The following is a 10,226-nucleotide window of genomic DNA, read 5'->3' as shown; positions in this document are numbered from 1 at the left end:
ATACATGGGAAGGGATGAGTAAGTAACAGTTTGAGTTCAGTTAGTTAAGATTATTTTGCCAAGAATCTGCATCAAGAATTCTCTTAAGGGTTTAGTCAGTTCCGTACCTTGGTAATAGAATGTGGGAGGACTGGTATCTCTTTCCTCAGGACTCGATATTCCAGCAACCCGCAAGAGTAGGCTGGAAACACCGGAGCTGGATTTTCTCGGCTGGAGAAAAAGACAGCGTCTCTCTCAGTGCGTCAGACAGGAGGGGCGGCTTCCGTGGGCTCTCGCATCAGCTGGGCTCTCGGGCAAGTGGATGGCCGCTCTGCTACAAACCACCGTGTGTTTGCTTAAGGCAACTGTTGGTATTTTATACCTGGAAGGTGCCGGGTTTGACGTAAGGTTGGACATAAGACGTCACTAAGAACTAACAGTTCTTTCTGGACTTCAGGAGTTCTTGTTCAAATCAAAACAAAAGCGGGGGGGTTTCCCGGGCTGCTGGAGGCTTGGTTTGTTTAAAGAACGCGTTGTGCTTTCTAGGAGTCGATGGGAGTAGCCGTGCTGTGCTTTGGATTGCATGGGCTATTACTGAATATGAATCTGATTCTTATGCCTTTATCAGGATATTATTGATTATAACCTCACAAGGGCATATATTGGGAATATAGAATTAGGGTCCTAGATATGAACACAGCACCAGTTCGATCCCCAAGTATCCTATCTTGCCCTTAATAAGGTCACTATTCCAGCTGGTGTTCCACTGCATGACCTCCGTTTCAGATCAATATACGGCGAAACCAGAAAGTTTACCAAATTCAGCTAACTTTTCCCATATAATGGAGATTACCGGATCCTTGTAAGTTGTAAAAATCATCAGGTCATCAGTGTAAAGCCCTATCTTTTTCTCCCAGCTTATTAAAAAGAAATGGATTTATATCTTTACATGTTCTTAATTTGATGGCAAGTGGTTCAATATATAAATTAAAAAGAATAGGGGAAAGTGGGCAGCCTTGACTGGTTCCTCTTCCAATTTGCACTATCTTAGAGAGAGAGACGTTTACCAATATACGGGCCATAGTATTTCTATACCACCTCTTAATGGCTGCTTCAAATACTTCCCCCATATTAAAATGCTTGATTACCTCGTAGAGAAAGGGCCGATTTACCCTATAGAAGGCCTTTGCTGCGTCGAACATTATTACAGATAGGGTTTTTTTATACTCTATCGCTAGGTCGATGGCCCTGATTAGGTCATGTGTCAAGCCCTCTAGGTGCCTCCCCTTCATAAAACCCTTTTGGTCATTGTGAATGATAGAATCAACCATACACTCCAACCTTTTATTAAGAATCTGCGAATAGATTTTTTAATCGCAGTTGGGCAGCGATATTGGTCTGCAAGACTAAAAAGCTCTAGGGTTCTTATTAGGTTTAAGTATAATAGTTGCCAAATCCCAAGAATGGGTGGGAGTCTTGTTTTAAAATATAGGTAGAATTAAAGAGGTCTAACAAAATTGGAGACAGGACTTCCTTTAATAGAATATAGATCTGGTTGGGGATGGTATCCGGACCCGCCGCCTTACCCCTTTTCAAACCTTTAATTACGCTATAAACTTCATCCAAGCGTATGGGAGCGGCTAAATCCTCTTTATTATTATCTGAAAGAACGGGCATATCTATGCCGCTGAAAAAGGCATCTAGCTGGTCTTTATTAAGAGATATATCCTCTGTATAGAGGCCCTGGAAGAAGCAAACAAATTCTTGTTTTATATCTGCATCATCCGTGATGATATCACCTGTGACCGATTTCTTTAGGTCAGTTATATTATTTCTAGTTCTCTCTACTTTCGCCTTCCAGGCCAAAAGTTTGCCCCTGCCGTCCCCATATTCATAATTTGCCAATTTGCTTGCCTCCCATCTCTTTTTTATTCTGGTTTCTAGAAAATTGGTTAGATTTGCTTTGGCCTTAATAGATTCTGCTTCCAAAAGGGACTTTGTGTCAACCTCTATGGTGTGGGCTAGCTCCCCTTGAACTGGTTTTATCTGTTCTTCTAATATTGAGAGGTCTCTTTTCCTTTTCTTGTGTTCTATGGCATTGAGGCCAGTCCGCATACCTCTAAGAAAGGCCTTATAAGTACCCCAGACTATGTTTAGTGGTGCCGAGTCTAAGTTAAAAAGAAAAAACTCTTTGGATTGATTCGTAATTTTCTCGATAACTGTCTGGTCAGAAAGAAGAGACAAATTTAGCATCCATCACCTCTCAAAGGGGTTGTTTGTAAATTCTAGATGTAACAGAATTGCTGAATGATCAGATAGATGTTCTGAGAGGTGGGTGATCTTTCTAACTGAGTTAAGTAAACTCGTGGACATCAAAAAATAGTCTATCCTGGAGCGATGTCCATGTTTTTTATTATGGAAAGTAAAATTCTCTGGGGAATTACTCAATACCACCCCCGTCCTGGATTAAGTAACCTCCATATATCTAACAGGCCAAGATCTTGGATCATGACTTTCAAGACTGATCTCATTTTAGGGGTTGCTTCATTACGGAATTTAGACGTGGTGTACTTATCTGGGTCGAGAATAACATTGAAATCGCCGCCCATAATAATAGTGTCATCATAGTCTAGCAAATGAAGAATTAATGAGCGAAGAGAAGAAGAGTCATCTATGTTAGGGCCATAGTACGAGGCAAAGATTAGCCACTTGCTTTCCCTTCTTGCTTTAACGATCACCCATCTACCTTGACAATCTACTTTCACATCAGCTATTGTACAAAGGGCTGAATTTTTTAAATAGTATGGCAACCCCCTTTACTACAGCTGGTTGGGAGGTACAAATGCAATGCTCAATCCAGGGTTGAGTTTTAATAATATCCAGGCATTCCTCTTTTAATAAGTGGAATTCTTGTATAAATATTATGTCTGCCTCACACAGCTTCAAGTATTCTACAATTTTACTTCTCCTTGGGGGCACTCTCAGGCCATTCACATTCCAGGATAAAAATTTTAGAAAATGACCTTTGTCCCTTCCAGCCTTATTGACACCTCCAACTTTCTCTTAAGTACAACATACTGTTTTGATGCATAAAGAAGAAACGAAAATCCCAAATGCTCCCACACCCAATGTGATTCAAATGATTCTCGAGATATTTTTTGTTTTAAATATATTTATTGCGGAAAACATAGAAGGCACAATTCAGCATAACCTCTCAGAAAGACCGAGAGCAGAGATTAGCCACATGTAACATTCAGGATAAGACACAGCCATATGGGCCCACATCCTGGAGGTTGGGCGGCGTAAAGTCAGTACATGTCACAATTAATCATATCCGTTTGTAAACAGTATGCATACATCATTGTAACTGCTGATTTTCATATATGCTCTCTCCTACGTCCTCCATGGAATCCTGCTCCTATCCCTCCGGATAGATATACTTTTCAATAGAACACAGTCTAATATAGAACAACAAACAAACCCCCTCGTGCGTGGCATCAATAATAAGGTACGTGTAAAAGTCAGGTTATCCATGTGAGGCCCGAAAAGGTGCAGACATCACATTCAGAAGTAATCATTCGGGAATCAAAGCAAATCACAGACGTATACGACAGGGAACATTAGTGCGCGCTCAGCAGGGCATTACTCCGGGCCAGGGCCCTCCAACCCGTCTCCTTGACTGTCCTCTTTGGAACCAGACCCCCCAGGGGTGAACAATTCGGCACTAGTGGCATCTGAGTCATCATCCGGCAACCCCTCTGCACACATCATCCTCCAAGCAAGTAGGTCATCCTGAAGTTTCCCATCATGGCGCGTGCGCTGCATATGCGTCTCCTCAGCTAAGGACCACTCTCTAACATCCTTTAGCCAGAGGGATATCTCGGGAGCTCTCTGCCCCATCCAGGTTATAGCCTCGCGCCGCTTTGCCAACACTAATAATAATTGTAGAAACTTGTAGGACAAGTTCCTCTTTTTGGGCTTGGGTACCAGGGCCAAGAGACAATGGAGCGGATCTAGAGTAATCTGGAGTTTTGTAGCCCGGCCAATATGGTCCACCACCTCCCTCCAAAAGCTACTGACCTGCGGGCACTCCCAGGCCAAATGGAAGAATCCAGCTCTCTCCGCCCCACACCTAGGGCAGTTGTGTCGCCTATCCACAGAAATGCGATTCAGGGAGACCGGGGTCATATAGGTGCGGTGGACGAAATTAAAGTGGATCAACTTCAACCGTGCATTACACGAGACTTTCGGGTCAGGAGCCCAATACGCTTGCGCTGTCCCGGCTCCAGAGCCATCCCAAAGTCTGCCTCCCAGGCCGCCGAGGACGGCGCGGTCGGTGGGGTCGAATCCCGTCTCATGGCTGAGTACAATAGGAAGACCAGCCTCTTTCCTCTACCACACGATAGGAGGATGTCGAGGGTGTGAGTCAGCGGAGGCGCCTCCGGGAACTGAAGCCATGTCGTTTTAGCTACCTCCTGGAGTCCCCTGTAGTGCAGGTATTGTCCCCTGCTCAATTCAAAGGACTCTGTGGCATGCTCAAAAGTCACAAAGGAGTCATCCAGATAGAGGTCTGCTAGAGTCTCACATCCGCCGTCCCGCCATTCCCAGTAGGACACCTTCTCCTCCATCCGGAGCACCGGGGCCAAGATCCACACCGGCAGCTCCCTATGGAAGGGGGCCCGCCTCAATACCTTCTCCACAAATCGCTGCCAGACTGCAGCTGTGTGTCGTACCACATAGGGCAAGGCCTCGTCTGCTCCCCTTCCCTGCATCAAAGCCTCTCGTAGAGCCTTCTCGTTTGCTCTGCTCATCAGTAGTTGCAGCTCCCAGTTATCCGCATCAGCGAACCACCTTGCGGCTGGCAGGAGGTGTGCCGCATAGTAATAGAGGTCAAACCTCGGGGCCTCCAGGCCTCCCTCCTCCCAACTCTGGACCACCGTGCGTAGAGCAACTCTGCTTCGCGCACCCGCCCAGAGCAGGGATGTGAGCAGCGAGTTGAGCGTGCGAAATATTTGCGGGGGAAGCGGGCATAGGGTATTTTGCAGGATATATAACATTCTAGGGAGCATCACCATTTTGGCAACCGCCAACCGCCCCATAAGGGAGAGAGGAAGCGTGTTCCAAAAGGACACAGACTGGTGTAGAGTCTGGAGCACCCGGTCAGCGTTGCGGGCCAGCAGGTGTTCGTCCGTCGAGGCCACCTGAATGCCCAGATAGCGGAATGCCTCTCGCTCCCACCTCAGCCCCAGGCACGGGAGGTTAACGCCTGGGTCGGCAGCGCAACCCGCCAGCGGAAAAATCAAAGATTTTCCAGGGTTGATGCGCAACCCGGAGGCTGCGCCGAAGCGGTCCAGTATCCGCATCAAAGCGGGAAGCGAGTAGCTGGGGGACGTCAAATAGAACAGAGCGTCGTCGGCATAGAGGGAGATCACGTTCCCGGTTTCGCCCACCTTAATGCCCCATTGCTCCAACTCAGTTCGAACGGAGACCGCCAAGGGTTCTGTTGCTAGGGCAAATAGGAGTGGGGACAGGGGGCACCCCTGACGAGTGCCCCTCCCCAAGGACCACTCCTCAGAGCGGGCCGACCCAAGCCAAACTCTAGCTCGGGGTGCCCCATAGAGCACTCGGATCCAATTACAGAACACCGACCCTAGCCCCGTCATCCGGAGCATCTCCAGTAGATACCCCCAGTTAACCGTGTCAAAAGCCTTAGCCAGGTCGATTGACACTAGTACATGGGGATCTTCCCTCCCACGTACCTCGTGGAGGACATGATTCAGGCGCCGCAAGTTCATCGCCGTGTTGCGGCCAGGGATAAACCCACACTGGTCCGGGTGGATCAAGTGGGCCATATGCGGGGCTAGACGAGTGGCCAATAATTTAGTGAGGATCTTTACGTCCGTATTGATCAGGGTGATAGGCCGAAACGCCGCGGGGTCACAACTGTCCCCACCAGGTTTCAAGATCATGCAGACCTCTCCCTGATTCATGGTGGGCGGAAGAACGCCAGACTCCAGGGCTTCATTATAAACCTGTAATAAGAGGGGGGCCAGGACGTCTCCAAACGAATGATAAAATTCAGGTGGGAAACCGTGCCCGCCTGGCGTCTTAGCCCGCGGTAGGGCGGCTAACGCTACATTGATCTCCCGAAGCGTCAACCCTGCATCCAGTTCCTCCGCCGCTTCCCTCGAAAGGGTCTGGAGAGCCAATCCCTGGAGGTAGGGCCGATAGGAGGCCTCTGTGATCGAGGGGTCAGCTGCATACACGGTCTGCAGGTGGGAACGGAGGACCTCAAGAATAGCAGACTCCGAGTGTACCATACTACCAGCTGGAACCCGTAGGGCAATTATCCTCTCAGGTGCAAATTCACGCCGAAGAATCCAGGCCAGCAGTTGACCAGATTTGTTCCCCTCGCGGTGGAGACGCTGTCTGTACTGGCCCAAGGTATATCTATCGAGGCGGGTGAGAATGTCATGAACGGACACCTGGGCCGCCCTTTCCTCCTCCTGGTCCGAGATGCCGGGATCCGGCAGGGTCTGACAGTGCCGGAGCACATCCTCTGCATCTCGTAAGTCAGAGAGCAGTTGCTTCCGGACCCCATATGTGAGGCCCATACAGGCACCGTGTATCACCGCTTTCAGGGCCTCCCATTTGGTGGAGTAGGGCAAGTCACCACCTTCCCAGTTCAAATCTATGTAATCCGATAGGGCAGTCGCTACATGGTCCCTTCCCACCTGGTCATGTAGAATGTCCATCAGCATCCGCCAAGTGCGGGGACGGGCATCCTGGTCAGCCCACTGTGCCATGCATGTTACTGGCAAACAAAACAGGTGATGGACCGAATGTGGATCAATGTCACACACTCACCCCAGTCCGAAGATCTGGGCCCAAATCCATCATTTTTTTGCACTCCACACCACCCTGGGTTAGACAATGGCGATATGCAAATCAGCTCTGACCCTGTGCCCCATGGGAACAGTCCAGTCCGAACTACAAAAGCCATGTCCTTCCCAGAACGGAATCAAGCATCCGAGGACCGGACCGGTTTCGAGGTAACACCTCATCAGCCCGGCTAGCTTGACTCCAGTGGTGTGGAGTGCCTGGGACCCACGTCTGGGCATCCCCAGCGCACTTAGGGCGGGATATGCAAACAAAACAGGTGATGGACCAAATGTGGATCAATGTCACACACTCACCCCAGTCCGAAGATCTGGGCCCAAATCCATCGTTTTTTTGCACTCCACACCACCCTGGGTTAGACAATGGCGATATGCAAATCAGCTCTGACCCTGTGCCCCATGGGAACAGTCCAGTCCGAACTACAAAAGCCATGTCCTTCCCAGAACGGAATCAAGCATCTGAGGACCGGACCGGTTTCGAGGTAACACCTCATCAGCCCGGCTAGCTTGACTCCAGTGGTGTGGAGTGCCTGGGACCCACGTCTGGGCATCCCCAGCGCACTTAGGGCGGAATATGCAAACAAAACAGGTGATGGACCGAATGTGGATCAATGTCACACACTCACCCCAGTCCGAAGATCTGGGCCCAAATCCATCGTTTTTTTGCACTCCACACCACCCTGGGTTAGACAATGGCGATATGCAAATCAGCTCTGACCCTGTGCCCCATGGGAACAGTCCAGTCCGAACTACAAAAGCCATGTCCTTCCCAGAACGGAATCAAGCATCCGAGGACCGGACCGGTTTCGAGGTAACACCTCATCAGCCTGGCTAGCTTGACTCTAGTGGTGTGGAGTGCCTGGGACCCACGTCTGGGCATCCCCAGCGCACTTAGGGCGGAATATGCAAACAAAATGCATGTTACTGGAGCATGATCCGATAGAAAGCGGGCCTGGTGTGGAACCGTCAACGTGAGAGACGGAGCAACATTGGCCGCAAGGACGCGGTCCAATCTACTATGGGTTTCGTGCGTCGGGGTATAACAAGTATATAGCCTCTGAGTGGGGTGGCTTATTCACCACACATCCACAGCCCCCAGATTATGCATTACTTCCCTGAGGCGTGCCGTCGTACGCGGCTTTGTGCCAGAGTGAGGGGGATGTCTGTCAAGCTCAGGGTCCAACACGCAATTAAAATCTCCAAGCCAGAGGAAGGGAGCATCTAAGTCCGAAACAATGAATTCCTGAAGGCGGGAGAAAAAACTTGGGTCATCGATATTTGGTGCATAGGAGTTCAAGAGTAAGAATTCCCTATCATCCAGCCTGATCCGCAAGAGCAGGTACTTGCCTTCAATGTCTGCTTCAACATATTGAACAGCACAGGGGATCCCAGGTGCCACCCAAATGAGGACCCCCCTGGCATACGTGGAGAAGGAGGAGTGGAACAACTGACCCCTCCATTTCTTGGACAGCCGCTGAGCACCCTCCTCATCTAGATGAGTCTCCTGGAGGCACGCAAGGAGACCCCATGCCGCTTGAGGAAGGAAAGGACCCTGAATCTCTTGGTGCAAGTACCCAAGCCGCGCACGTTCCAAGTTAAGAATTTAAAACCCATGGTCGATGATTGTGCCCAACTAGGCTGTTTGATACATACATTGCGACCTGCCACCTCTGGGCCCAGACACTAGCGAGACCGGAAGAACCAGCCCACCCGACCAGCCACATAGAAACCTGAATAATAGTACATTTAATGCTAGTAACGTTTCCCGCACTCATCCCATCCCACCCTCCAGAAACCATCAAACTCAGAACCCCCTCAGAAACACTCCCCCCACCCACGAGCAAGATGACAGCAACAACAAAAAATGCTACCCCGCCCTTCCCCTGCCGGTGCCAGGACGTACACAGCCACCCCATTCAACCCACTCAACACACACCCTCACACAACCAAACCAATACCACCCAACCCCCTCTCCCAGCTCCCCATGGGACCCAGATTTCCAGGACAGTCCCTAGGCATGTCTGCTGGTTTCAGCCCCAGGTTGGGCCGTTCACCGATCAAGGATATGAGGACCCCATCCTGCATACCTCTTTCCTATAGGATGCAAGTCCTCCGTTCCACCCAGCCATCCAAGGACATCTAGTACAAGTTAGGAGCGACTGCCAGAAATCAGTGGTTTAACAAAAGCCCCTTCACAGCGGAGGACATCAATCTATAAACAAGACAGTACCTCAAGTTGGACCTTCTCCAGCTGTGGCTCGGAAAGGCCAGTTTCCGGGATCACCGGAGCCGTAGAGTCCGTATCCGGCATAGTGTCTTGCAGGGTATTCGGGACCAAAATTTGCCCAGGGGCGGATGCTCTGGGGGACTTCGGAGCGACCTCCGCCAATGGAGATCTCATAAGCAGAGCACCATCAGCTCCCACTGTAACTCGAGGCTCCTCGGAACCCCCTGATCTAGATCTGCATCTCCCTCTCCCTCAACGTCGTCGCTGAGGGCGGGTCTCCCATGACTCACGGGGCCCACCACGCTCACATTCAACCCACTCAACACACACCCTCACACAACCAAACCAATACCACCCAACCCCCTCTCCCAGCTCCCCATGGGACCCAGATTTCCAGGACAGTCCCTAGGCATGTCTGCTGGTTTCAGCCCCAGGTTGGGCCGTTCACCGATCAAGGATATGAGGACCCCATCCTGCATACCTCTTTCCTATAGGATGCAAGTCCTCCGTTCCACCCAGCCATCCAAGGACATCTAGTACAAGTTAGGAGCGACTTCCAGAAATCAGTGGTCTAACAAAAGCCCCTTCACAGCGGAGGACATCAATCTATAAACAAGACAGTACCTCAAGTTGGACCTTCTCCAGCTGTGGCTCGGAAAGGCCAGTTTCCGGGATCACCGGAGCCGTAGAGTCCGTATCCGGCATAGTGTCTTGCAGGGTATTCGGGACCAAAATTTGCCCAGGGGCGGATGCTCTGGGGGACTTCGGAGCGACCTCCGCCAATGGAGATCTCATAAGCAGAGCACCATCAGCTCCCACTGTAACTCGAGGCTCCTCGGAACCCCCTGATCTATATCTGCATCTCCCTCTCCCTCAACGTCGTCGCTGAGGGCGGGTCTCCCATGACTCACGGAGCCCACCACGCTCACCGGGGGTAGGTCGTCACCCCTTATCTCCAGCCACTCTCACACCTCTGCCGGGGATTCGAAGAAGTGCGCACGGCCTTGTGTGAGCACCTTGAGCTTGGCCGGGTATAAGAGCATATATTGGAGCTTCATCTCCCGGAGCTTTTGCTTAACTCCCAGGTAGGACTGCCGCTGCTCCTGTACCTGTTGAGTATA

The sequence above is a fragment of the Lissotriton vulgaris genome, unplaced genomic scaffold, assembly GCF_964263255.1.
Source record: "Lissotriton vulgaris unplaced genomic scaffold, aLisVul1.2 SCAFFOLD_1772, whole genome shotgun sequence".
Classification (NCBI taxonomy): domain Eukaryota; kingdom Metazoa; phylum Chordata; class Amphibia; order Caudata; family Salamandridae; genus Lissotriton; species Lissotriton vulgaris.
This window is presented reverse-complemented; position numbering follows the sequence as displayed.